Raw genomic sequence first — 26,511 nt, forward strand, 5'->3', positions numbered from 1 at the left:
CTTGCACAAGCTGTTCTGGAACCCAGCCAGAGACTTCAGTTTCTAATGTGGTTTAAGGAGGAAGCTAGAAATGTAGAATAACAATGGAAGGATAAAGGAATACAAGTTTTCCAGGATCAGCTTATTGGAGAAGGCCAATATGCTTCAGTACAAACACAATGTTTATATGATGTTCAAACCCTAATTTTATGTCGAATGTCAGCCTTGAATGCATGGGACAGAGTTGAGGAACCAGGAAAAAAACCTGAGTCATTCACAAAGGTTATGCAAGGCCCAAAAGAATCTTTCAAAGACTTTTTAGAAAGACTGGCTTCAGCAGTACACAGAATGATCTCAGAATCAGAAGCTAGTAAGGCAATAATTGAAGCTTTGGCATTTGAGAATGTGAATGCAGCATGCAAAAGAATAATCAGGCCATTAAAGGCAAGATCTGAACCTTTGGAAGATTGGATTAGAGAAACAATTAATGTTGAGGCTGATGAGCATGATATGTGGGTAGGAGAAGTAATTTCAAAAGGTTTGAGGAGTGTTAGATGTTTTGGGTGTGGAAAGCAAGGACATTTTAAAAGGGACTGTAAACAGGTCATTCCTAGAAGAAATGTTTCTTCAAGTAACAATGGCAACAGAATGCCCCTTCCTTCTGGAGTATGCAGAAGGTGTGGTAAGGGAAAACACTGGACCAACGAATGTAGATCAACAAAGGGCAGGGTAATCCTTTGCCTCAGTTTTCGGGAAACTCCCGGAGGGGCTTCATGCAGGCCCCCATAGCAAAACCAGTTCAAACCTTTCCTGCAAATGTAGAGGAAATCCCTGCTCAGAGCGATTAAATAACCAAATGACTATCGGAATAAATCGTGCTGGTCAGAATGATGAAACAGAGAGAATAGAAAATTCAGGAGAAAACATAAAGAAAATTTTTTGGCAAACTTCTATTAATGAACAGAGACCAAAATTAACGATAAAAATAAATGGTGTTTTGTTGTCTGGTCTGGTAGACACAGGTGCGGACGTTACCATAATTGCACCAGCATTTTGGCATCCAGCTTGGCCTCTTCAGGAGGTAAACGTTCAACTGTTAGGAATTGGGACATTATCTCAGGTGAAACAGAGTGCAAGATGGCTGGAATGTATAGGTCCAGAAGGACAGAGAGGAAAATTAAAACCGTATGTGGCTAACATAACTATGAACCTGTGGGGTAAAGACTCGTTGCAACAATGGAATACTCAGATTAACATCCCTCCAATCTCAGAAACAAATCATAAACTAGCACATGTTTCTGAGAGAAATATTAGAAGGCATTATTTTGAGTGGTCACCAGCCATCCATATTATACAAGAACAGGGCACAACAACTGATAATCTTACAAAAATACCAACAGCTCTACCTTTAAAATGGTTAACAGACAAGCCTGTATGAGTTCAGCAATGGCCTTTAACAACAGAGAAACTCCAGGCTTTAGAAGAGCTGGTAGGAGAACAGTTAAATGCTCAGCATATTGCAGAATCAACCAGCCCTTGGAATTCTCCTGTATTTGTTATTAAAAAGAAATCTGGTAAATGGAGAATGGTAACAGACCTTAGAGCAATTGACAAAGTAATTCAGCCAATGGGCTCTCTACAATCTGGAATTCCTTTGCCTACTCTGTTACCAAAAGGATGGCCTCTCATAGTTATTGATTTAAAAGACTGTTTCTTTTCAATACCCTTATAAGAAAAAGACAAAGAAAGATTTGCTTTCACAGTGCCTACTTATAATAATTCTCAACCGGTTAAAAGATTTCAATGGAGGGTCCTCCCACAGGGAATATTAAATAGTCCAACTCTGTGCCAATATTTTGTACAACAGCCATTGAAAGTGATATGTAAAAAATTTCCTAAATCTATAATTTATCATTATATGGATGATATTTTACTAGCTGACTCAAATGCAGATACTTTGCAAAGAATGTTTGAAGAAGTAAAGAAAATTTTGCCTTGCTGGGGATTACAAATTGCTCCTGAAAAAATACAAAGAGGAGATTCTATTAATTATTTAGGATATAAAATAGAGCTACAAAAAATTAGACCCCAAAAGGTGCAAATTAGGAGAGATAGACTACAGACTCTTAATGACTTTCAAAGATTATTTGGAGATATTTCTCATCTACAAACTATTGTTGGGGTAAAAAATGATGAACTGACTGATTTGTTCAAAACCTTAGAAGGTGACAAGGACTTAAATAGTCCAAGAGAATTATCACCTGAAGCTGAGAAAGAATTGGCCTTGGTAGAAAAGAAAGTACATGAAGGGCACGTGGATCGTATTGATCCAAAGCTGGATTGCATTTTGGTTATTTTACTTTCTAGGCATTCTCCTACTGGAATATTAATGCAGAGGGAAGATATTGTATTGGAATGGATATTCTTACCAAATAAACCAAATAAAAAATTAAAAACTTATGGGGAAAAAATCTCTGACTTGACTGGACCAGAGGTGAGTAGCCAGGTCCAACCCGGACCCCATCCCTGGGCACCAGCCATTCTGGGAAGACCTGCCCAACTTGGCCACAGGCTCTGGCCACTGGGCGGGTCCCCTTCTCCAAGCCCCCCGGCAGCCCCTGCAATCCCCATGCCCTGCCCCCACGCCCATCTGCCCGAGACCCCAGCCACTTCCTGAGACTTAGAGACTGGCCCCCAGCTCCCATCCTGCCCCCGACTTCCCTTCTGGACCAGGGGTGAGTATCCGGCTCCAACCTGGACCTCATCCCTGGGCACCAGCCACTCCAGGAAGACCTGCCCAACTTGGCCACAGGCTCTGGCCACCGGGCAGGTCCCCTTCTAGCCCCACTGGGAGGGATCTCCTTTTCCAAGCCCACTGGCAGCCCCTTCAATCTCCACGCCCTGGCCCCACACCCATCTGCCCGAGACCCCAGCCACTTCCTGAGACTTAGAGACTGGCCCCCAGCTCCCATCCTGCCCCCGACTTCCCTTCTGGACCAGAGGTGAGTATCCTGCTCCAGGCCAGACCCCATCCCTGGGCACCAGCCACTCCGGGAAGACCTGCCCAACTTGGACACAGGCTCTGGCCACCGGGCAGGTCCCCTTCTAGCCCCACCAGGAGGGATCCCCTTTTCCAAGCCCCCCAGCAGCCCCTGCAATCTCCGTGCCCTGCCCCCACGCCCACCTGCCCGAGACCCCAACCACTTCCTGAGACTTAAAGACCGGCCCCCAGCGCCCATCCTGCCCCAGAATTCCCTTCTGGACCAGAGAGCTCCCATCCTGCCCCCGACTTCCCTTCTGTACCAGAGAGTTGGACAAGAGAACTCCCTTTTGGACAAGAGAGAGAGACTTCCTGAATCTGTCAGCTCTTTCTGAAACAAGTACACTGATAAGACCAAGAAGGAACCACGAGGAGATGGGCAGACGTCCAGGCAGAAGTACATACAACAAAATGAAGAGCAATACAGCATCAGCAGAACCTAGCCCCCCCTCCAACATCTAGACCTGAACACCAAAAATTGGAAGAAGCAGAAGAAAGTAGCCTTATGAGTAACTTCATGAAGAAGGTAGAGGCTTGTGTAGAGGAAAAGACAAGAAAATTGGAAGAACACTGTAAACAACTAGAGGAAAGGGCAAACAAATTAGAAGAAAACAATAAAGCCCTCCAAGAAAACAATAAAGTCCTGGAAGAAAACAATAAAGTCCTGCAAGAAAACAATAAAGCAATGAAAGAAAATCATGAAAAAGCAATGAAACAAACAAAGGAAACAGTCCAAGAACTGAAAAGGGAAATTGAAAAAATAAAGAAGACACAAACAGAGGGAATGCTGGAAATAGAAAACCCGAGTAAAAGATCGGGAATTACAGATGCAAGTATAACCAACAGAATGCAAGAGATGGAAGAGAGGATTTCTGGCATTGAAGATACAGTAGAAGAAATAGTTTCATCAGTCGAAGGAAACACTAAAGCCAACAAAGTCATGAACCAAAATGTCCAAGAAATTTGGGACACCATGAAAAGACCAAACCTACAAATTATAGGAATAGAAGAAGGTGAAGAATACCAACTCAAAGGCACAGAAAATATATTCAACAAAATTATAGAAGAAAACTTTCCCAACTTGAAAAAGGAAATGCCTATGAAGATACAAGAAGACTATAGAACACCAAACTAGAGAAGAAGACTAGACCCCCCAAAAAAGTCCCCTCGACACATAATAATTAAACAAATAAATGTACAGAATAAAGAAAGAATATTAAGAGCAGCCAAGGAAAAAAAGCCAAGTGACCTATAACGGTAAACCCATCAGAATAACACCCGACTTCTCAATGGAGACTTTGAAAGCCAGAAGGACCTGGACAGATGTAATGCAGACACTAAGAGACCATGGATGTCAGCCCAGACTAATATACCCAGCAAAACTTTCAATCATCATAGACGGAAGGAACAAGACATTCGAAGACAAAGCCAGATTTAAACAATACCTATCCACAAACCCAGCCCTACAGATAGCACTAGAAGGAAAATTCCAACCGAGGGAAGTCATATACACACTCGAAAACACAGGCAATAGATAAAGCCACAACAGTACCCCAAAGAAGAGAAGTACACACACACTACCAACAAAAATAACAGGGATGAAGAATCACTGGTCATTAATATCCCTTAATATCAACGGACTTAATTCACCTATAAAAAGACATAGACTTACAGAATGGATACGAAAGCAGGACCCATCTTTCTGCTGCATACAAGAAACACATCTCAAATTCAAGACAGACACTACCTAAGAATAAAAGGCTGGGAAAGGACTTTTCAATCAAATGGTCTTAAGAAACAAGCAGGGGTAGCCATCCTGATATCCAACAAAATAGACTTCAAACTAAAATCAATCAAGAGAGATCAAGAAGGACATTACATCCTTGTCACAGGAAAGATCGACCAAGATGAAGTTTCAATTCTGAACATATATGCCCCAAACACAAGGGCACCCACATATGTAAAAGAAACATTACTAAAGCTTCAACCACATATAAAACCCCACACATTAATAGTGGGAGATCTCAACACCCCACTTTCACCACTGGACAGATCTCCCAAATCGAAACTTAACTAAGAAATAAAGGACTTAACTGATGTCATGACCCAATTGGACCTAATAGATATCTACAGAACATTCCATCCTAACAAGAAAGAATATACCTTCTTCTCAGCACCCCATGGAACTTTCTCTAAAATCAACCACATACTTGGCCACAAAGCAAATCTCAACAGATACAAAACAATCAGAATAACCTCCTGTGTTCTATCAGACCACCATGGTTTAAAGCTAGATTTCAACAACAACAAAAACTACAGAAAACCTACAATCTCATGGAAACTGAATAATGCTCAACGGAATCACCAATGGGTTAAGGAAGAAAGAAAGAAAGAAATTAAAGACTTCCTAGAGGTCAATGAAAATGAAGACACCACATACCCAAACTTATGAGACACTATGAAAGCAGTGTTAAGAGGGAAATTCATAGCACTAAATGCCCACATAAAGAAGTTGGAGAAATCCCACACTAGTGAATTAACAGCACATCTGAAAGCTCTAGAACAAGAAGAAGCAAAGTCTCCCAGGAAGAATAGACGCCAGGAAATTATCAAAGTGAGAGGTGAAATTAATAAATTAGAAACTAAGAGAATAATACAAAAAATTAATGAAACAAAGAGTTGGTTCTTTGAGAAAATCAACAAGATAGACAAGCCCTTATCCAAACTAACCAAAAGACACAGAGAGAGAATCCAAATCAACAAAATCAGAAATGAAAACAACAGACAATGAAGAAATCCAGAGAATCATCAGGTCATATTTCAAAAACCTCTACTCCACAAAACTGGAAAAGCTAAAAGAAATGGACATTTTTCTGGATAGATACCACATACCTAAGTTAAATCAAGACCAGATAAACTATTTAAATAGTCCAATAACCCCTAAGGAAATAGAAACAGTCATTAAAGGTCTCCCAACCAAAAAAAGCCCAGGACCAGATGGTTTCAGTGCAGAATTCTACTAGATCTTCAAAGAAGAGTTAATACCAATACTCTCTAAATTGTTCCACATAATAGAAACAGAAGGAACATTACCAAACTCCTTCTATGAGGCTACAATTACCATGATTCCTAAACCAAACAAGGATGCAACAAAGAAAGAGAACTACAGACCGATCTACCTCATGAACATCGATGCAAAAATACTCAATAAAATACTGGCAAACAGACTCCAAGAACACATCAGAACAATTATCCACCATGATCAAGTAGGCTTCATCCCAGGGATGCAAGGGTGGTTCAACATACGAAAGTCCATCAATGTAATACACCATATAAACAAACTCAAAGAAAAAAACCACATGATCATCTCACTAGATGCAGAAAAGGCATTTGACAAAATCCAACACCCCTTCATGATAAAAGTCTTGGAGCGATCAGGAATACAGGGAACATACCTAAACATAATAAAGGCAATATATAGCAAACCAACAGCCAACATCAAATTAAATGGAGAGAAACTCAAAGCAATTCCACTAAAATCTGGAACAAGACAAGGCTGTCTACTCTCCCCATACTTATTCAATATAGTACTTGAAGTTCTAGCCAGAGCAATAACACAACATAAGGAGATTAAGGGGATACAAATGGGAAAGGAAGAAGTCAAGCTTTCCCTATTTGCTGATGACATGATAGTATACTTGAGTGACCCCAAAGATTCCACCCAGGAATTGATAAAGCTTATAAAAACCTTCAACAACATAGCAGGATACAAGATCAACTCAAAAAAATCAGTAGCCCTCCTATATACAATGGACAAAGAAGCTGAGAAGGCAATTAGAGATACATCACCCTTTACAATAGCCAAAAATGACATAAAATACCTTGGGGTAACACTAACCAAGCAAGTGAAGGACCTATATGACAAGAACATTAAGTCCCTGAAAAAAAGAAATTGAAGAAGATGTCAGAAAATGGAAAGATCTCCCATGCTCATGGATAGGCAGGGTTAACAAGGTAAAAATGGCAATCTTACCAAAAGCAATTTACAGATTCAATGCAATCCCCATCAAAATACCAACACAATTCTTCACAGACCTGGAAAGAACAATACTCAACTTCATATGGAAAAACAAAAAACCCAGGATAGCTAAAAGAAACCTGTACAATAAAACAACTTCTGGAGGCATCACAATCCCTGACTTCAAGCTCTACTATAGAGCTACAGTAAAAAAAAAACAGCTTGGTATTGGCATGAAAACCGACATGTGGACCAATGGAATCGAATTGAAGACCCTGACATTAACCCACACACCTATGGACATATAATTTTTGACAAAGAAGCCAAAAGTGTACAATGGAAAAAAGAAAGCATCTTCAACAAATGGTGCTGGCATAACTGGATATCAACCTGTAGAAGGCTGCAAATAGATCCATATCTGTCACTGTGCACAAAACTTAAGTCCAAGTGCATCAAAGACCTCAACATAAATCCAGCTACTCTGAACCTGCTAGAAGAGTAAGTAGGAAATAGTCTTGAACGTATTGGCATAGGAGATCACTTCCTAAATATAACACCAGTAGCGCAGACACTGAGACAAACAATCAATCAATGGGACCTCTTGAAACTGAGAAGCTTTTGTAGAGCAAAGGATATGGTCAACAAGGCAAAGCGACAGCCTACAGAATGGAAAAAGATCTTCACCAACCCCACATGCGACAGAGGACTGATATCCAGAATATATAAGGAACTCAAGAAATTAGACATCAAAATGACCAACAGTGCAATTGAGAAATGGGCTTTAGAACTAAACAGAGAATTCTCAGCAGAGGAAACCCAAATGGCTGAAAGACATTTAAGGAATTGCTCAACATCCCTAATCATCAGGGAAATGCAAATCAAAACAACTCTGAGATACCACCTTACGCCTGTCAGAGTGGCTAAGTTCAAAAACACCGAAGACACTTTATGCTGGAGAGGATGTGGACCTCGGGGAACTCTCCTCCACTGGATGCAAGCTTGTACAACCACTTTGGAAATCAATATGGTGCTTTCTTAGAAAACTGGGAGTCAATCTGCCCCAAGATCCAGCTATACCCCTCCTGGGCATATAGCCAAGAAATGCTCAATCATACCACAAGAGTACTTGCTCAGCTATGTTCATATCAGCATTGTTTGTAATAGCCAAAACCTGGAAACAACCTAGATGCCCTTCAACTGAAGAATGGATAAATAAATTGTGGCACATATACACAATGGAATACTATTCAGCAGAGAAAAACAACGACATCATACGGTTTGCAGGCAAATGGATGGATCTAGAAAAAATCATCCTGAGTGAGGTTACCCAGACTCAGAAATACAAATATGGTATGTACTCACTCATAGGAAGATGCTAGATGTGGAACAAGGATGACTGGACTGCTACTCACATCACCAGTGAGGCTACCTGGAAAACGGGACCCCTAAAAAGACAGGGAGAAATGGATGAGATCTATATGAACAGCCTGGTCATGAGTGGGAACAATGAAGGGCGATGGTCGAGGGAAAGAGAGTGGGAGATCCTAGCTGGATCAAGAAAAGAGAGGGAGAACATGGAATAGGAGACCATGGTAAATGAAGACCACATGAGAAGGTGAGAAGGGGAGGAAGCAGAGAGCTAGGGAGGCCCAAGGAGGTCCACAAAGATACCCCCGCAAAAAGACTGCTGGCAATGGTCGCGAGTCGGCAGGAATTGACCTACTCTGGTAATGGGATGGCCAGACACCCTGATAGTTATGCCATAAACCCCATCCAAGGACTGAGGAATCTGAATGCAGACATCCACGGCTGGGCCCCTGGTGGAGCACTGGGAGTCTAATTAGTGAGAAAGAAGAGGTTTTATATGAGCGAGAATTGTTGAAGCCACGGTTGGATAAAGCACCGGGACAAATAACCAAATCAATGGAAGCACAGGATCTATGAACCAAAAGCTGAGGGGCCCCCAACTGGATCAGGCCCCCTGAATGCGTGAGACAGTCATTTGGCTTGATCTGTTTGGGAGACACCTGTGCATTGGTGCCGGGTCTGGTCTCGTTGCATGAGTTGGCTGTTTGAATCCTGGGACTTATGCAGAAACACTTGGCTCGGTCTGGGAGGGGGGGAATGGACCTGCCTGGACTGAGTCTACCAGGTCGACCCCGGTCCTCGGGGGAGACCTTGATCTAAAGGAGGTGGGAATGGGGGGTGGGGTGGGGGGAGGGGGGGCGAGAGGGGGAGAACAGGGGAATCTGTGGCTATTATGTTGAACTGAATGGTGTTGTAAAATAATAATAAAAATAAATAAATAATTAAATAAATAAATAAAAAAGCAAAAAAACGGGGAAAAAAAATCTCTGACTTGATTTGGAAAGGAAAATTAAGACTTCGTCAATTAGCAGGAATAGACCCAGCAGAAATTGTCGTACCGTTAACTAAGGAGGACATTGAAAAATTATGGGCAGAAAGTGTACCTTGGCAAAGAGCTTGCAGTAATTTTTTGGGAGAAATTAACAGCAAATATCCCAAAAGCAACAGAATTGATTTTATAAAGAGAGCTGATTGAATCTTGACTCAAATTGTACGGCAAAAACCCATATCTGGAGTTCGTACATTTTATACAGATGCCAACAAACAAGGAAAGGCAGGTTACAAATCAGAAAATTTAAGTAAAGTGGTTCAAAGTCCGTATAATTCAGTTCAAAAATCAGAATTGTATGCTATTCTGTTGATATTAATGGATATTTCAGAAACTTTCAACATAGTAACTGACTCTCAGTATCCTGAAAAAGTGGTATTACATATTGAGACTACAGAATTTATCCCTGATGCTTCAGAATTAACTTCACTATTTATTCAATTACAAGATACAATTAGGAAAAGGAGTCATCCTTTATATATAACTCACATCCGATCTCATACTGGTCTGCCAGGCCCTTTAGCACAAGGCAATGATGAGATTGATAAATTATTCATAGGAAATGTGTTGGAGGCCTCAGAATATCATAAAAAACATCATGCCAATAGTAAAGGTTTAAAAAAGGATTTTTCCATAACCTGGCAACAAGCCAAAGAAATACTAAAGAAATGTCCTACTTGTTCCTTCTATAATCAAACGCCATTACCAGCAGGATGTAACCCAAAAGGTACTCAGAGAAATGAAATCTGGCAGATGGACGTGTTTCACTTTGCAGAATTTGGAAAATTGAAATATGTACACCACACCATTGATACTTATTCAGGATTTCAATGGGCAACTGCTTTGAGTTCTGAAAAAGCTGATTCTGTAATCACTCATTTGCTAGAAGTTATGGCCATCATGGGTATACCTGCACAAATCAAAACTGACAATGCTCCATCATATGTCTCTGTTAAAATGAAACAGTTTTTTGCTTATTACAAAATAAAGCATATTTCAGGTATACCACATAATCCTACAGGTCAAGCAGTTATAGAAAGATCAAACAGAACTCTAAAGGATATGCTGAATAAACAGAAAGGAGTAACAAAAAACCCCAGAAATAGACTGCATAATGCTCTATTAACTTTGAATTTTCTGAATGCCAATGAGAAAGGAACAGCAGCTGCAGAGATACATTGGATAATAGAAAAAACTACAGAATTAAATCAGCCTATATACTTTAAGGATGTGCTGACCTCAGATTGGAAACCAGGGTATGTATTACATTGGGGACGAGGTTTTGCTTTTGTTTCTACAGGAGAAGATAAGCTGTGGGTACCATCAAAATTGATAAAGGTTCGATTTGAACAAGAGAAACCTCTTAATTAGAGAAGATGATAGTTCATCAACCAGCATGAACATCCAATTTAAACTAACTTGTACCAGTAACACATGACTTTTCATTTCATCAGGTAATAACTTGCCAAAAAGGAACATCCCCAAAATTAGTCTTGGGGAAAGGATTTGTTTTTGTCTTTTATGAGAATGAAGGTTAAGGAATCTGAAGAACACAAGACAAATGAGACAACTGAAGAAAAGGGACAAATAATCTATCCCAGGAAACAGAGTGAAACGGCGTATGAGTATATATAATCTAAAAAATTTTATGTCTTCCTAAATGTTTGTTTCTGCTTTTCTTTAAAGATTTAACAATATTGGTCTTCTAATAGTCTCAGTTCAATTAAAATTTAAAGCTGACTTTGGAGTTGGAGAATGGCTCTCTCCTTCTTTAAACTCAAGCATGTTGTTAAAAGGAAAATACAAACTCCCTGTATCATGCCAGAATAAAAGAGCCATTTTCTGCTATGGTACAGGACAAAAGCAAAATTAATTAAGGGAATATTCTATTACTAATCTCAACTCTTTGATTCTATTCTGATTCTTTAAACTTTTCTTAAACTATAAATTTTATATCAAAATTTACAAGATTTATATATATATATATATATAAATTTTAAACTTTGTTAAGATATGAATGGTCATATAGAGTACTAACTAATTCTAGAAAAAAGGCTTCAATTAGCTGCATATATATGTCTTTGTGTTCGAGTCTCTTATCAGTTTTCTGCAGGAAATCATGGCCAGGCCTAACATCAAATGAAGTCTCCAGAAAGAAGATGGGGCCCCACAACAACAACAATTCCACGTGGACAATAATAATATCACTGAACTGACAAACATCATCTACAGATCAGCTTTGAACTACAAGGTACTCAGAGCAATTTTTTGAGATGACTAGCTGAGATGATCCAGTCTCAAAGACTACTTGAATAAGGACTTGAGATAAACCCTGAACTTTGGCATTATACACAGACTGGATAATAATGAAGGATATAGTTACCTTTCCTAGAATTTGACAATTAACCTAAAATTTTCCTTCAGGATAAAGATAACTTCGCCCATACGCAGCAGGAAGCAATTTTAAGAATATGACGCCCACATTCCCAAAGAGGTGGTGTGGGGCGGGTGGGTTTTTTTTTTTTTTTTTGGTCTTTTTAATGGGTTTTGGGCCTGGGATAATTTTCATTATTTAGGGGGGTAGGTTACAAGTTGTTGTCAAGGGTTAGGAAAAAGGCTAAGCAAAGGAGATTAGACTTAAGGTTCTTGTTTTAAAAAAAAAGAAAGAAAAAAAAGAAAAGAAAAAGACAATTACTAGTTTTAAATACTTTACATTATTACCAACTATTAGGATATAAAGAAATGAAAGTAGTTAGACATTACAATAGAAATTGTAGTCATATTAGATATGTTTTAAAAATTGAGCAGATATATTTTAGACAGGTCATCTTCAAACCCTTCAGAGATCTACCGAATATGGCATTTAAAATGTTTTAATAACTTAGAAATTTTTCTTTTTTGAGACATGTCAGCTCCTGGCAGTACCAATCTACTTCAGAGAAAATATGGGCATTGAAGAAACTTCATATGGCGTTAATTTTCATTGTGGCAAAAGTTAGCCACTGGATAACAAAGTATCCTCAAATCAACAGGACAAAATGGACAGACAGAACACGAAACAAAGGACTACCAATTCCTGCCAAAACATGTGTGGTTATGGCTTTATCAAAAGGCATCTTCTGAGGCCAGGTCAATATGGCACCATCCCTGAAGTGGCCTTCACAATTCGGAAAATGTACAGTGCCCTTTTCTTCGAAGGCAGCTGAACAGGCAGTGGGCCGATGGCTTCTGTTGTGCAATGGAACAGCAACTGAAAGCTCACGCCTCTCAATAGTAGACTGGCATTTAATAGAGGGATGTGGAGAAGAAGGGGATGCTGAGATGAAGCCATATATACACAGCCAAGAAGAATGGACAGCTGAATTCAAAAACCATCAACAATTTCCAGAATTTAAAATCCTGAATCATGACATGACACTAGTGGAATTCAGGTGTTTCTGGTACATGGACTGCTCTCACCCAATGTGAGGTTGAACTGTTGACCTTGTGTACAACCTACTTCACAAATGAGTCTATCAGATACGATAAGCCTATAGGCTGAAGATGATGCCCCAACACTGCGAAGAAACCTCAGGTGACTGTCCAGGCAGCTGGCTGTTTCTGTCAACTCACAAAATTTTTGGAAGTTGCTTTTGTGCACTTCCTGTTTTTATTTTTGTTAGCTAATATTATTTCCTTCTTGGGTCTCTGAGGGAGTTGAAGATTAGTTAGTTATAGTTGAAGATTAATTAGGATAGAAAGTGAATTAGATAAATTTTGGACTTACTAAAATAGGATAGATACGGGAATTATTTTCTCTGATTTGTAAATACAAATGGACTAGACATCGTTTAGGTATTTGTTACTTGTATATATTGTATATAGTTATTGTACTTTTGTATATAGTTTTTCTTTTGTTAGTTATAACCTTTTGCCTTTTTTCTTTTTATTAAAATAGAAAAGGGGAAATATGGTGATATTTTATTTGTACTGAAATGTGATTTTAATTTTATGTTAATAAATAAAGTTGCCCTGGGGTCAGAGCTATTAGAGTCATAGCAAGAGCGTGGTGATTAGAAGAGCTAGGTAGATTTCTGTGTGTTCAGGGATATAGCCAGTATTGGAGACATATGCCTTTAAGACCTGGAGGGCGGTACTTACAGGCAGTGATGAGGCAGTCATGTGGTTGGGTTTACAACCAATGAGAAGGCAGAACAGAAAGACTATTTAAACACAGACAAACAGGAAATAGCTCCCTCGGGGAAGTTAGGAGCACTGCAGGAGGTAAGATTTTATCTCTGAGCTCTGACCTCTCGGCTTTCTCTATTACATTGGATCTGTGTTTCTTATTTTAATAAGACAATTGGTTACATCTACACAGGTCCTTCTGGCTTTCAAAGTCTCCATTGAGAAATCGGGTGTTATTCTGATGGGTTTGCCTTTATAGGTCACTTGGCCTTTATCCTTGCCTGCTCTTAATATTCTTTCTTTATTCTGTACATTTAGTTGTTTAATTATTATGTGTCGAGGGGACTTTTTTGGGGGGTCTAGTCTGTTTGGTGTTCTATAGGCTTCTTGTATCTTCATAGGCATTTCCTTTTTTAAGTTGGGAAAGTTTTCTTCTATAATTTTGTTGAATATATTTTCTGTGCCTTTGAGTTGGTATTCTTCACCTTCTTCTATTCCTATAATTCGTAGGTTTGGTCTTTTCATGGTGTCCCAAATTTCTTGGACATTTTGGTTCATGACTTTGTTGGCTTTAGTGTTTCCTTCGACTGATGAAACTATTTCTTCTACTGTATCTTCAATGCCAGAAATCCTCCCTTCCATCTCTTGCATTCTGTTGGTTATACTTGCATCTGTAATTCCCGATCTTTTACTCGGGTTTTCTATTTCCAGCATTCCCTCTGTTTGTGTCTTCTTTATTTTTTCAATTTCCCTTTTCAGTTCTTGGACTGTTTCCTTTGTTTGTTTCATTGCCTTTTCATGATTTTCTTTCATTGCTTTATTGTTTTCTTGCAGGACTTTATTGTTTTCTTCCAGGACTTTATTGTTTTCTTGGAGGGCTTTATTGTTTTCTTCTAATTTGTTTGCCCTTTCCTCTAGTTGTTTACAGCGTTCTTACAATTTTCTTGTCTTTTCCTCTACACAAGCCTCTACCTTCATGATGTTACCCATAAGGCTACTTTCTTCTGCTTCTTCCAATTTTTGATGTTCAGGTCTAGATGTTGGAGGAGGGCTAGGTTCTGGTGATGCTGTATTGGTCTTCATTTTGTTGTATGTACTTCTGCCTTGACATCTGCCCATCTCCTTGTGGTTCCTTCTTGGTCTTATCAGTGTACTTGTTTCAGAAAGAGCTGACAGATTCAGGAAGTCTCTCTCTCTTGTCCAAAAGGGAGTTCTCTTGTCCAAATGGGAACTCTGGGGCAGGATGGAAGCTCTTATGTGGACCGGAAGTCTCTGGTCCAGAAGGGAAGTCGGGAGCAGGATGGGAGCTGGGGGCCGGTCTCTAAGTCTCAGGAGGTGGCTGGGGTCTCGGGCAGATGGGCGTGGGGGTCGGGTGCGGAGATTGCAGGGGCTGCTGGGGGGCTTGAAAAAGGGGATCCCTCCCGGTGGGGCTAGAAGGGGACCTGCCCGGTGGCCAGAACCTGGGGCCAAGTTGGGCAGGTCTTCCCGGAGTGGCTGGTGCCCAGGCATGGGGTCCGGGTTGGACCCGGATACTCACCTCTAGTCCAGAAGGGAAGTCGGGGGCAGGATGGGAGCTGGGGTCCAGTCTCTAAGTCTCAGGAAGTGGCTGGGGTCTCGGGCAGATGGGCGTGGGGTCAGGGCGCGGAGATTGCAGGGGCTGCTGTGGGGCTTGGAAAAGGGAATCCCTCCCGGTGGGGCTAGAAGGGGACCTGCCCGGTGGCCAGAACCTGGAGCCATGTTGGGCAGGTCTTCCCGGAGTGGCTGGTGCCCAGGGATGGGGTCTGGCTTGGAGCCGGATACTCACCTCTGGTCCAGAAGCGAAGTCAGGGGCAGGATGGGAGCTGGGGGCCTGTCTCTAAGTCTCAGGAAGTGGCTGGGGTCTCAGGCAGATCACAAACAACTTTTTAAAACAAAGACATGATTAGCATTCCTGGAATAGTCAGTACAGAACAATTTCTACTTAAGGTCACAAATGAGACATAACCCAATCTTTGAAGAGCAGAGGTTTAATCATAAACAGGACTGAATGTAATTTGTATTTACTCTCATGGCCTTGAAGACTAAGACAGAGTCAGGCTGATTCTTCATTGGAAGAAAAGTGTGAAGATGGGTGAGAGATGGAACTTGGGATACCTGGAGAGGATTCAGAAGTACTATCAGCTTGAATGTCATTTGGAAGAAAACCACACTGAGTGCAGCACTATTGTAGATGAAGTACCAAGAGTGACACATCAACAACATGCAGAACCCTGCAAGGCTGCATGGTCTGCTTATACTACAGTTATACAGTCACAAACCCCAAGCTTGCTGTCTTTGATGTTGCTAGCTCTGGTGGGGATTGTCCCTTAATAGAGAGAACAAAAGTATTTTCAGGTAGGTAGAGCACTTAGGATGGGATGGTAGAGGCTGATATGTGAGGCATGATATGATTATGATTCAGTAATTCACTCACACAACACAAGATGATACTACTTGATGTTACAACCTATTATAGAAGTTGGTCCATAAAAGAGGGAAGAGTAATTATTTGGACACAGGTGGACCTAAAAGGACAGGATGGGAGAGGCTGATAAGAGAGTAGAAATAGGGAGGATGCCAAGAAACATCTTAGTGGGAATATGGACTCAAAGGTTTCCAGTGTGTGACTTGTTCCCCGTATACTTACTGGAAGTCACAAGGTCTGCTCAACATTTTTATAAACTTCACCTGGCTCAGAAACATTTACTCGGCTTCTGAATGCAAATCTCAATTCCAGAACAAGGAAGCAGAGTCTAGAATCAATCTGTGAAAGGACCTTCTTCAGCCTTGATCAGCTCTCCACCTCTAGACATGAAAATGGAAGAAAGGTAAGGATATATTCCAAGAATGTTCAGAGAGTTACTGTCTTGGATTTTTCTATAGATCCATATTGCCTGTGTTGCTGCCATAAAACAACATGCAGGGTCCAGAGCTTTCTCCTGGGAAGTAATGATATAGAAGCTTCCTTTTGAAACAGAGAAATGGACTGGCTTAACAGACTTTTCTTACCTCCAAAATCATTCATATTCATGTCTGTTATTTCTTTAAGGAGATAGGGAATGTGAATGTTTTGTTTCTCAAGGCAAAACCCTGTACAACAGGCTCATTGTTGGTTGCTTCTCAAAGCTGATCTGTAAAGTTTTGATGTTGCATTCAAGAAGAAACAGATGGCTAGAATTTGAAGAATACCACAGGAAACATTTATTTACAAAGATCACAGGTCTTAGGGGCAGAGGAGATGAATGGACAATAATGATAAAGCAAGAGGGTGAAGGAAGATGCCCACTCCTTGGATACAATAATCAGCAGAAGGAATTGGTACTGGAGAACTAGATAGTAGGTGGGGGAGGGGAAGAGAGGTCATAGTTATAAATCAGTAGTAAAAGGGAATAACTAAATACACGGAGAAGCACTGCCCTTATCAACACACAGCTGACCAAAAGATGGGTAGAAAATAAAATTTTCAAGCATCTTGCCTTTTGCTCTCTTGTGCCCTTGAATTGTCACCAACTGCCTCAAATAAAAAGTACCTTAGAGAAAAGGACAGATCTTATGGGTGAGATAAGGCACTTCTGTGAGATTCAGAGAACAGAGAGAAAGATGGAAGGAAAAACTTCCTCACTTGCAAATCTTCCACCATGAGGTTTCTAGATTTAACTGTCATCAGATCATTTCTCTCATGACGTCCAAAGAGTTATTTTCAACTGGTTTGCATTTTATTCTTCTGTGCTGCTTTTATGGGGGAATCACACATTTTGATAAAAGTAACTAGACTGAATTATACACCGGGAAATTACTTCTTACTTGCGATAGCATGAGAGTGGCAACTCAAATACAGAATTGTAGAAAATACCTTTCCAAGAAAGTTGTTATGCATGAATTTGCAGTTGCACCTAGCCAGACTCAGGAAGTACAGCATTGCTATTCCTCAGACCTAAAGAGGCAATGGCATGCTGTGGTCAAGGACTCTCAGCTACAACAACAGGTCAGTGCAGAAAAGACCCATAGAGGAGCAGGGGGTTTGTTCCTAAAAAATCCTGACACAGCCGTGCCGCACTTCTCCACTCGTGACTATTTCCTGGTAATGTTTTTGTTATCTGACCCAGATAGAATGCAAATGGGGATTCCTTTTAATTAAAAACTCAGCTAATTCATTAAAAGAAAAATTAATGGATTTGGCCTCTCTGGCAATCTATAAGGGTCTTGAAGGTCCCTCAAGCATGGGATCATAGAGAGATTTTTGGTATCTTCTCAAAAACAAAGGAAAGTAGAGCAGAGAAGAAAGAGAAAAACAACAGAAGAGATGCAGAGAGAAAAACTCAAAGATGTGATATTAATGTGATTTCAGGAAACCCCTTTTTGTACATTTAACTATGCTTCCCCCAAGGGACAACATCACAATACATGTTTAAGGAAGGCATGTCCAGGGGTTATAGGTGAACACTACCATCACCACTTTCATGCTGACTGTAGCTGATGTCCACCACCTCCATTCTCATCAAAATATGACTTCTCTCCTGCTGTTTCACAAGGTTTTTCGCTATGGATTTCATTCATCCACAATTGTGACTGCTATCCTGCTTGTAGTCTGAGTAGTGCTCCTGTGCTTTTTCATTATTTTCTTCTAATAGACACAGAGTGTTGTGATGTACACAAGTTTGTCAAGGGGTTAATCCTTTCATGGGTAGACAGATTAGTTTACGAAGTAACTGTGGTATGAGCATAACATGAATTCCCACCTCCAGAGTAATCCAGGCCTGGCAGCGCATGCCAATAACTCCCAATAACTGGGAATGCAGAGACCAGAGGATCCATGAAGTTTACTAGTCTGCTGTTGAGTCTGTGAGCTCCATGTTCAGTGAGAAACTCTGTTTCAAGAAGTAAAGTAGTGATCTATTGAAGAAAATCTTGACATCTACCTGTAACTGCTACAAACACCAGGTACAAACACACACACACACACACACACACACACACACGCACACGCACACGCACACGCACACGCACACACACACGCGCACACACACACTGTACTGTTAGTGAGGCAGTTTTTCTGGATTGGAATTCATACTGATAGAGACAGGTATAATCACTGATCCTTCTATGCTGTAATTCCATCCTCAGAAAACTGGTTTAAAAAAACCCTCATTCTTACATCACATGCTCTAGGGGTCATTCAACGTGAAATATAGGTAAGCTTTTAAAGAATGAATTCATTTAGTCCATATATGAGCTCATCCTGTTCCTCTACTAAGTAAAGTCTAGTTGCATTTGCCTATTCATCACTGTTTGAATTTCAATTGCTGCACCTTCTCAGCTTCACTTCAGTCTCCACAGAAAGCTTTTGTCATCAGAGAAAACTCTCCATCTTCTATGATCTTCTAGAAGAGAAGATGGAGAAGGCACATGTTATGTTAGGTTTTTCTTTCTCATTTACCACACACCACTTAGCAGTCCTCTATTAGACATGCCTATGTTTCAGGTCCCTCTCTGCAGCAGCACTCAGACCTCACCTCTCCTTCCTTCTTCCTCCTTCCTCTGATAAACAATCTTGTCACAATCACATCCATCCACAGACTGTGCATCTAAGTGCGTCCTGCTGCTCAACTAAGCTGTGTTGGGTCTTTGCCTCATTGTCCTGCCCATGACCAGTGTCAATGAATATACAGAGGGCTTTTGACAAAAAGAGTTAGGAATGTTGAGAATTTCTTTATCACTTTGTCAGTGCGGGACAATGACTTTTGTTGCATTTGCCTTTTTAATTTATACATGATTCATCATTCAATTCTGTTTTGCATGTGTGCATTCATTCATGAATAAACAATGTCAAGGACTCATACAATCTGAGAATGAGGATATAAATACATCCTATCTTCAGTCTGATGCACTGAGACATTTCTAGGATATATGGTATTTAAATAAAGGATCCAGTGAATTATTATCCTTTAAATTTTAAATTGGATGCTTTTCTTTCTCTTGATTTGTTGCTTTTATGAAGATTTCAAGGCAATGCTGAATACAGCCGGTCAAGAGGTCCTACTTGTTTCATATTTATAAACAATTTTGTGTTTGCCAAATTCAGAGGCTATCTCTTTGTGCTATATTTCATTTACTATGGTAGGCTCTCCTATTTCTTTTTTTTAAGATTTATTTATTTATTTATTTATTATGTATACAGCATGTATGACTGCAGGCCAGAAGAGGGCACCAGATGTAGCTAGAGTTTTCCTGCCTGGCCTATAGTCAGGACAAATCTCTCTCACCCACCAGCCCCACAGCCACTCAGACCCAACCAAGTAAACACAGAGACTTCTATTGGTTACAAACTGTATGGCCATGGCAGGCTTCTTGCTAAATGTTCTTATATCTTAAATTAATCCATTTCCACAAATCTATACCCTGCCATGCGGCTCATGGCTTACCGGCATCTTTTCATGCTACTTGTCAGGGTGGTGGCTGGCAGTGACTCCTTCTGCCTTCCTGTTCTTTTATTTCTCCTCTCTGTTAGTCCTGCCTATACTTCCTGCCTAGCCACGGGCCAATCAGCGTTTTATTTATTGACCAATCAGAGCAACACATTTGCCATACAGAACATCCCACAGCATAGCTAAGTGCAGACCATCTCAGACACCTGCACTCAGGCCCGTGGTCCTAATCAACCTCTATGCGGACCTGCTGGGTAAAGCCACGAGGAACCCAAGAATGGGCTCCCACAGGACATACAGAACATCCCACAGCAACCAGATCTCATTAGAGATGGTTGTGAGCCACCATGTGATTGCTGAGAATTGAACTCAGGACCTCTGGAAGAGCAGCCAGCGCTCTTATCCTCTGAGCCATCTCTTCAGGCCCCATCTTTTTAAAAGATTTTATTTTATTACATATACAGCATTCTGTATGCATGTCAGAGAGGGCACCAGATCTCATTCTAGATGGTGGTGAGCCACCATGTGTGTGCTGGGAATTGAACTCAGGACCTTTGGAAGAACAGCCAGTGCTCTTAACCTCTAAGCCATCTCTCCAGGCTCGCTATCCTATTTCTTATCCAAGTTTCTTCTCAGATTATCACCCTGGGTAGCATTCAGTTTTGTCCCTTCATTTGCTACATATATTGAAATGATCAATTTGGCTTCATATTTATGCTCTTTATTATATTAATTTATTTATTTAGCCATGTTTAACCACCGTTGTGTAGCTGAAGTTTTCTCCAGTCCTGCCTGGCCCACGATCAAGACAAATCTCTCTCAACCGCCAGTCCAACAGCCACTCAGACCCAACTGAGTACACACAGGGACTGCTGTGGGATGTTCTGTGTGGCAAATGTGTTGCTCTGAATGGTCAATAAATAAAACACTGATTGGCCCATGGCTAGGCAGGAAGTATAGGCGGGACTAACAGAGAGGAGAAATAAAAGAACAGGAAGGCAGAAGGAGTCACTGCCAGCCACCACCCTGACAAGTAGCATGAAAAGATGCCGGTAAGCCATGAGCCGCATGGCAGGGTATAGATTTGTAGAAATGGATTAATTTAAGATATAAGAACATTTAGCAAGAAGCCTGCCATGGCCATACAGTTTGTAACCAATAGAAGTCTCTGTGTTTACTTGGTTGGGTCTGAGTGGCTGTGGGACTGGTGGGTGAGAGAGATTTGTCCTGACTATAGGTCAGGCAGGAAAACTCTAGTTACAACTGACTGTTCAATCTTTATGTCATTGTATGTTATTTTATTGTTACTTTTGGTGACCACATCTTTTTTTATTTAATATAATTTCTTTATTGTATCTTCTGGAATTTCACATCATGCACCCTAATTCACTCACATCCCAGGCCCTCCATATCCTACCCTTACTCCTGCAGTGCCCCCCAAAAGAAAATTGATCAAACCAAACCAAGCAAACAAACAAAAAGAAACAAAAATCTCTTTGCTCCTCCATCTATTCCTGCTTCTCCAACACCTCTTCATTCATCTTAGTGGCAATGGGTACTGCCAAACAGTATACCCTTTTTCCAATCAGCTTTACTTGAAATGTTCATTGTAACGAGTCATTGGTCTAATTCAAGTCCTCTGGTTTCTGTTATACCATCATCAATGGATCCTCATTAAAAATCATCTTTGATATCCTGAGGCCACTTGGAGTCACTGAGATCTTGTGGGTATCATTTCACAAGACCAGTCCCTTCACCATCTCTAGCAGGTCCCAAGTGTTGTAGATATTAGCATGGTGCAACCTTAGATCTGGCTGTGGGCTTGGGTAGGTAGTTGATCTGGTCAGTCCAGACCACTGGGGTCGTCCCCTCAGGTAAGGGACAGAGCCAGGTGATGCCATCATGGTCAGTTCTCACTCTTCCATGAGGAGGGGTGGGGCAATCTCTCCAAAGTGTGGGGGCCAGCTCTGTCATGAGGGTTGGGGCCAGCTCTCTTACTGCAGTGTTCAATGAAGGGCATGGTCAGTTATACTATGGTCAGTGAATGGTGGGGCTGGCTCAACATAGCTCTCTGATTTCATCAGGAATGTATCCTATGCTCCCCTGGAGTGACAAAGGCCACAGACATCAACACATACACAGCTGCAGCAGGACCATGGACTTAGACATGGCCCTCAGCAGCAGCTTAGGCCTGGGTGACATCCTGGCTCTGGGTGGAAGCAGAGGCCACACAGATCAGGATGGCTCTGGTGGTGGCATGGCTCCTGGACACCAACAAGGCTACAGGTTGCAGCCCCTATTCCAGGCTTCTATGTATACTTTGGTGGCAACACAGACCTGGCTGTGGTGGGACCATAGACCCAAACAGAGTATTCAGCAGCAGCCAGGTCCAGATGTTACCGTGGCCCCAGATGGTGGTAAAGGACACACAGATCAACCTGTCTCCAGTGGCAGCATGGCCCTCAACCAACATGGCTCTAGGTATTGGCTTAGACACCAGGAATCTGCATGGCCCTCATGATGAAAGGATCCATGGACACCAACCAGAGATCCTGGCTGCAGTATGGCCACAGAATCAGACATAGCTTCCAGTAGTAGCCCTGGCCCCGACATCACCATGGCTTCAGATAACAGAATGTGCTGCTTTGGTCTGTATGGCACCAATGTAGCATGGCCCTTGATCACCAACATGGTCCCAGGTGGCTGAACAGTCCTCATTCTGCACCCTTGGTCAGTGTGGGAAAGAAAAACTTTCAATTCTTCAAATGTCTCTGTGGCTTCAGGGGTAAGAAATACAAACCTACTAAGAATGTCTATTGGGGATGTGGAGTGGAAAGAAAGCTCTAAATGATGCTACCTGCCCTCCTACACTGATCTTTTCCAGACTGTTTACATCCATGTAAGATCTCACAGCTCCTCTCGGGGTTTGGGACACTATTTCCAAATGGAGGTGCTCCCTAGCTTCCTCTGAAGCACAGCTCATGCTTTTTATGCCAGAGACCTGTGCCTCTGCATGTAGGTACAAGTCACAATCAGAATAACATTACTCCAAATTTTTAACTACCCTTGAACTTATGGTTAATTGAACTTATGGTTCAATTGCTCATTTGTTATAGTATAGTAACTCTCCCCTGTAACCCTGTAGAGAACTGGACACTGGTGACATAATAACAAACAGAAAAGTGATTGTTGTCATTTAAGGCTTCTCTGGCTTCTAGTTTTCAAATTTTAAAATGAAGACTCAGCCCTTCTAGCATAAGAATTGTGACTGTTTGCACACAGGTCTTCATAAGAAGTCCCATTCCCTTCATGACTCTCATTCAGGATTCCATTTTTCCCATTTGGTTGACTCCTTACAGTGTCTTGGGGGCAGCTATAGCTTGTTCCAGCATCTTCCATATTCCTACACCAGAGAAGGAACCTCATCCCTAGAACAGAAAGAAAGTTAGTTTCAGAATTCTGTCTCTTCCTGACACAGCACAAGATGCTTAGCAACTGGACTGGGACCATCAAATACCCCAACATCACTAGAGGCAGTGGTCTGTAGATATACTGAATGGCACAAACTGGATTTAAAGAAGTTTCTAGCATTGTGGGTGTTTGATGAATTACTTACTCTCTGCAAGCCTGTTTCCTCTTCTTATGAACCTGTGCCAGACATTCCCACATAGCCACTTGGTCTTGACAGAAAGTTTCATGTGTTCATATCTCTATTTGCTTCGCAGGAACACCAGTGGAACATTCTCAAGTATTGGTCCATCCACCCCAGTCTGGAGTACTGACAACACAACAATGAATGAAAGTTACTATACTGGAAGCTTACTCTGTGACACCATATACAAAATCTTCAGTATTCTTACCGTCATCATTTGCATGGTTGGGCTGACAGGAAATGCCATAGTACTGTGGCTTCTGGGCTTCCACATGCACAGGAATGCCTTCTCAGTCTATGTCCTCAACCTTGCTGGGGCTGACTTTCTCTACATGTGCTCTCAAAGTGTGTTTTCCCTGAGACATATCTTTATTCTGTTTGATGTCGGCTACTTCAATATTCCCTTCATTCTACCCAATGTATTAATCTTTGCTTACCTTGCAGGCTTATGTATGATTACAGCCATCAGTGTTGAGCGATGTCTGTCAGTTTTGTGTCCCATCTGGTATCACTGCCGGAGACCAAGACACATGTCATTTGTCCTGTGTTCCCTGCTCTGGAGCTTCTCTCTACTGTTAAGCCTCCTGTTATGGTTGGGTTGCAATTATTTCTGTGACAGTGCTATTTTAACTATTGTTGTATTTATAACAGTAATATCTGTTGTTACTTGTGGATTCAACCTGACCCTGTTGGTCAGGATCTTCTGTGGCTCACAGAGGATTCCTGTGACCAGGTTGTATGTGACCATTGCACTCACAGTGCTGGTCTTCTTACTCTTTGGTCTGCCCTTTAGTATCTATTTGGTAATTGACTTTTTGAGTGAGACATCTAGAGTTTTTTCTTGCGATTTTTATAATTTGACAGCTTTCCTGTCCTGTGTTAACAGCTGTGCCAACCCCATCATTTACTTCCTTGTTGGCTCCATTAAGCATCGCAGGTTCCAGAGGCAGACTCTGAAGGTTCTTCTGCAGAGAGCCATGCAGGATACTCCTGAGGAAGAAGATGGAGAGAGGGCTTCTTCAGGATATACTGGACAGCAGGAAACAGCTTTGTGTAGTAGTTGAGTGAGTCCTTGATCAGACCTTTGAGAATCAACTTGGCCTTTATCTGTGTGGGCCATTTTCATAACCTTGTTTAATTGGTTGAGAAAATAGTCATTTTGTAGAAATTGGGTGAAATGGGGCTTGTTAAATAGAACTGACTGCAGCTCCATAAAGCTGCCTTATGTGGGCCTCACTACATCCCCTTGTGATATAAACCATTAATCAAATCACTTGAGACCAGGGCAGCTCCATTATAGACAAAGCCCTCCCTACAAAGAAGGCCCAAGGCAGTACAGGGAAGGTCAGGGTTTCTTTGGTCATTGAACATGATAAAGATTAAATGAATACTGTATTTAATAGAAACCTCCCTATTTTACAAGTTGTTTTTTAAATGTTAAGATAAATAATTGAAATTCCCATAACTCCAGTTTCCTCCAATATCCTCACATTTTAGAATATATGTATAATTCTAAACTGTTCCTTATATAAAATGCCTAGCAAACATATATGCATCTTTAAGACTGCATATTCTAAATCTTCATTCACCCATTTGAGTCTAGAACTTCAAATATCTGCCATCTTCCTCACTGAAAGAATAAGAGCAGGTTTTATACATCGACATCCAAGCACTCTTTAAGGTAGAGAAAAACTGTCTCCAGTTTCCTCCTTTCCCAATGCCTTGGTTAGCATTCCATGATCATGTCTTCCCTCTTCTTCCCTGTCTTTGGCCTGATTCTCTCTCTGTGACTGTCTAAGCCATGATGAAAAAATTTCCAAGAGTGTCATTGAACTTATTTGCTCTTGAATTGAACCTCTGTCATATATACATTCTTCCCAAAAGTGCATAGCATCCATAACTTGAATTATGAGTGATTATATTTTCCTTTTAAAATGAGTCTGAGTATTGAAGCTTGGTAGGAATGTTTAACTGTTTCCTTCACTTGGCAGTTTGTATAGTATTTTCTGGAACCATGGAAGTCATACCACAGGAAAGAGATCAGCTCAAGCTCAAATCATTTGAGTCCTTTGTCCTAAATGTGAAGTGTCTTCAGCAATACCAACCTACCCTAAACTACTAAGAAATGACCAAAGGTTACATCTATATTCCATATTGTTTGAGAAGTCACGGGACTATCCTGACCAACCATTTAAAAATGAGGTGTCTCATGCTTGGAACTGCCTCTGTGGGTATATTGTCAGCCCAAGTGGCTTCCTTTAATATATGTGTGTGAATATATAAACACACACACACACACACACACACACACACACACATATATATATATATATATATATATACATACATATATATTCATGTATGTGTATTATTTCAAGAAAAGATAAAATAATACAATTCCTTAAGGCCTTAACAAAACACCTTCCTATTATTTGTCCCTTGTCCCTCTTCTTCCTTCTTTATTGAACTTCCACCCTTTACCCCAGTCAGATCCCCTCCCCATTATTCCAATTGTGAATTTACATCATCTCTATCTTGCTATTACCTCCCAAACCCCCCAACATATGGTCTCTATACTTTTCTGGTGTGTGGTTATTTCATATTGTATATGCACATCTTGAAATTTAAAGCTTGAGCTACAGAAAAGAAAGACTGTGTGTCATTTGTCTTTGTGGACAGGAGTCCATTTGCAAAACAATTGAAACAAACAATTGATAAGTGAGTCTTCATAAAACTAAAAAACTTCTGCACAACTAAGGAAGCAATCAGACAGGTAAAGAAGAAACCCACAGGATG

General features: G+C 40.9%; 1 pseudogene; it reads left to right on the top strand.

Annotated features, from left to right (window-relative positions):
* The first annotated feature begins 17,452 nt into the window (after positions 1–17,452).
* LOC102917551 (mas-related G-protein coupled receptor member B4-like) lies at positions 17,453–24,779 on the top strand (annotated as a pseudogene).
* Positions 24,780–26,511: the final 1,732 nt, after the last annotated feature.

This window comes from Peromyscus maniculatus, chromosome 1, assembly GCF_049852395.1.
Source record: "Peromyscus maniculatus bairdii isolate BWxNUB_F1_BW_parent chromosome 1, HU_Pman_BW_mat_3.1, whole genome shotgun sequence".
Taxonomy (NCBI): domain Eukaryota; kingdom Metazoa; phylum Chordata; class Mammalia; order Rodentia; family Cricetidae; genus Peromyscus; species Peromyscus maniculatus.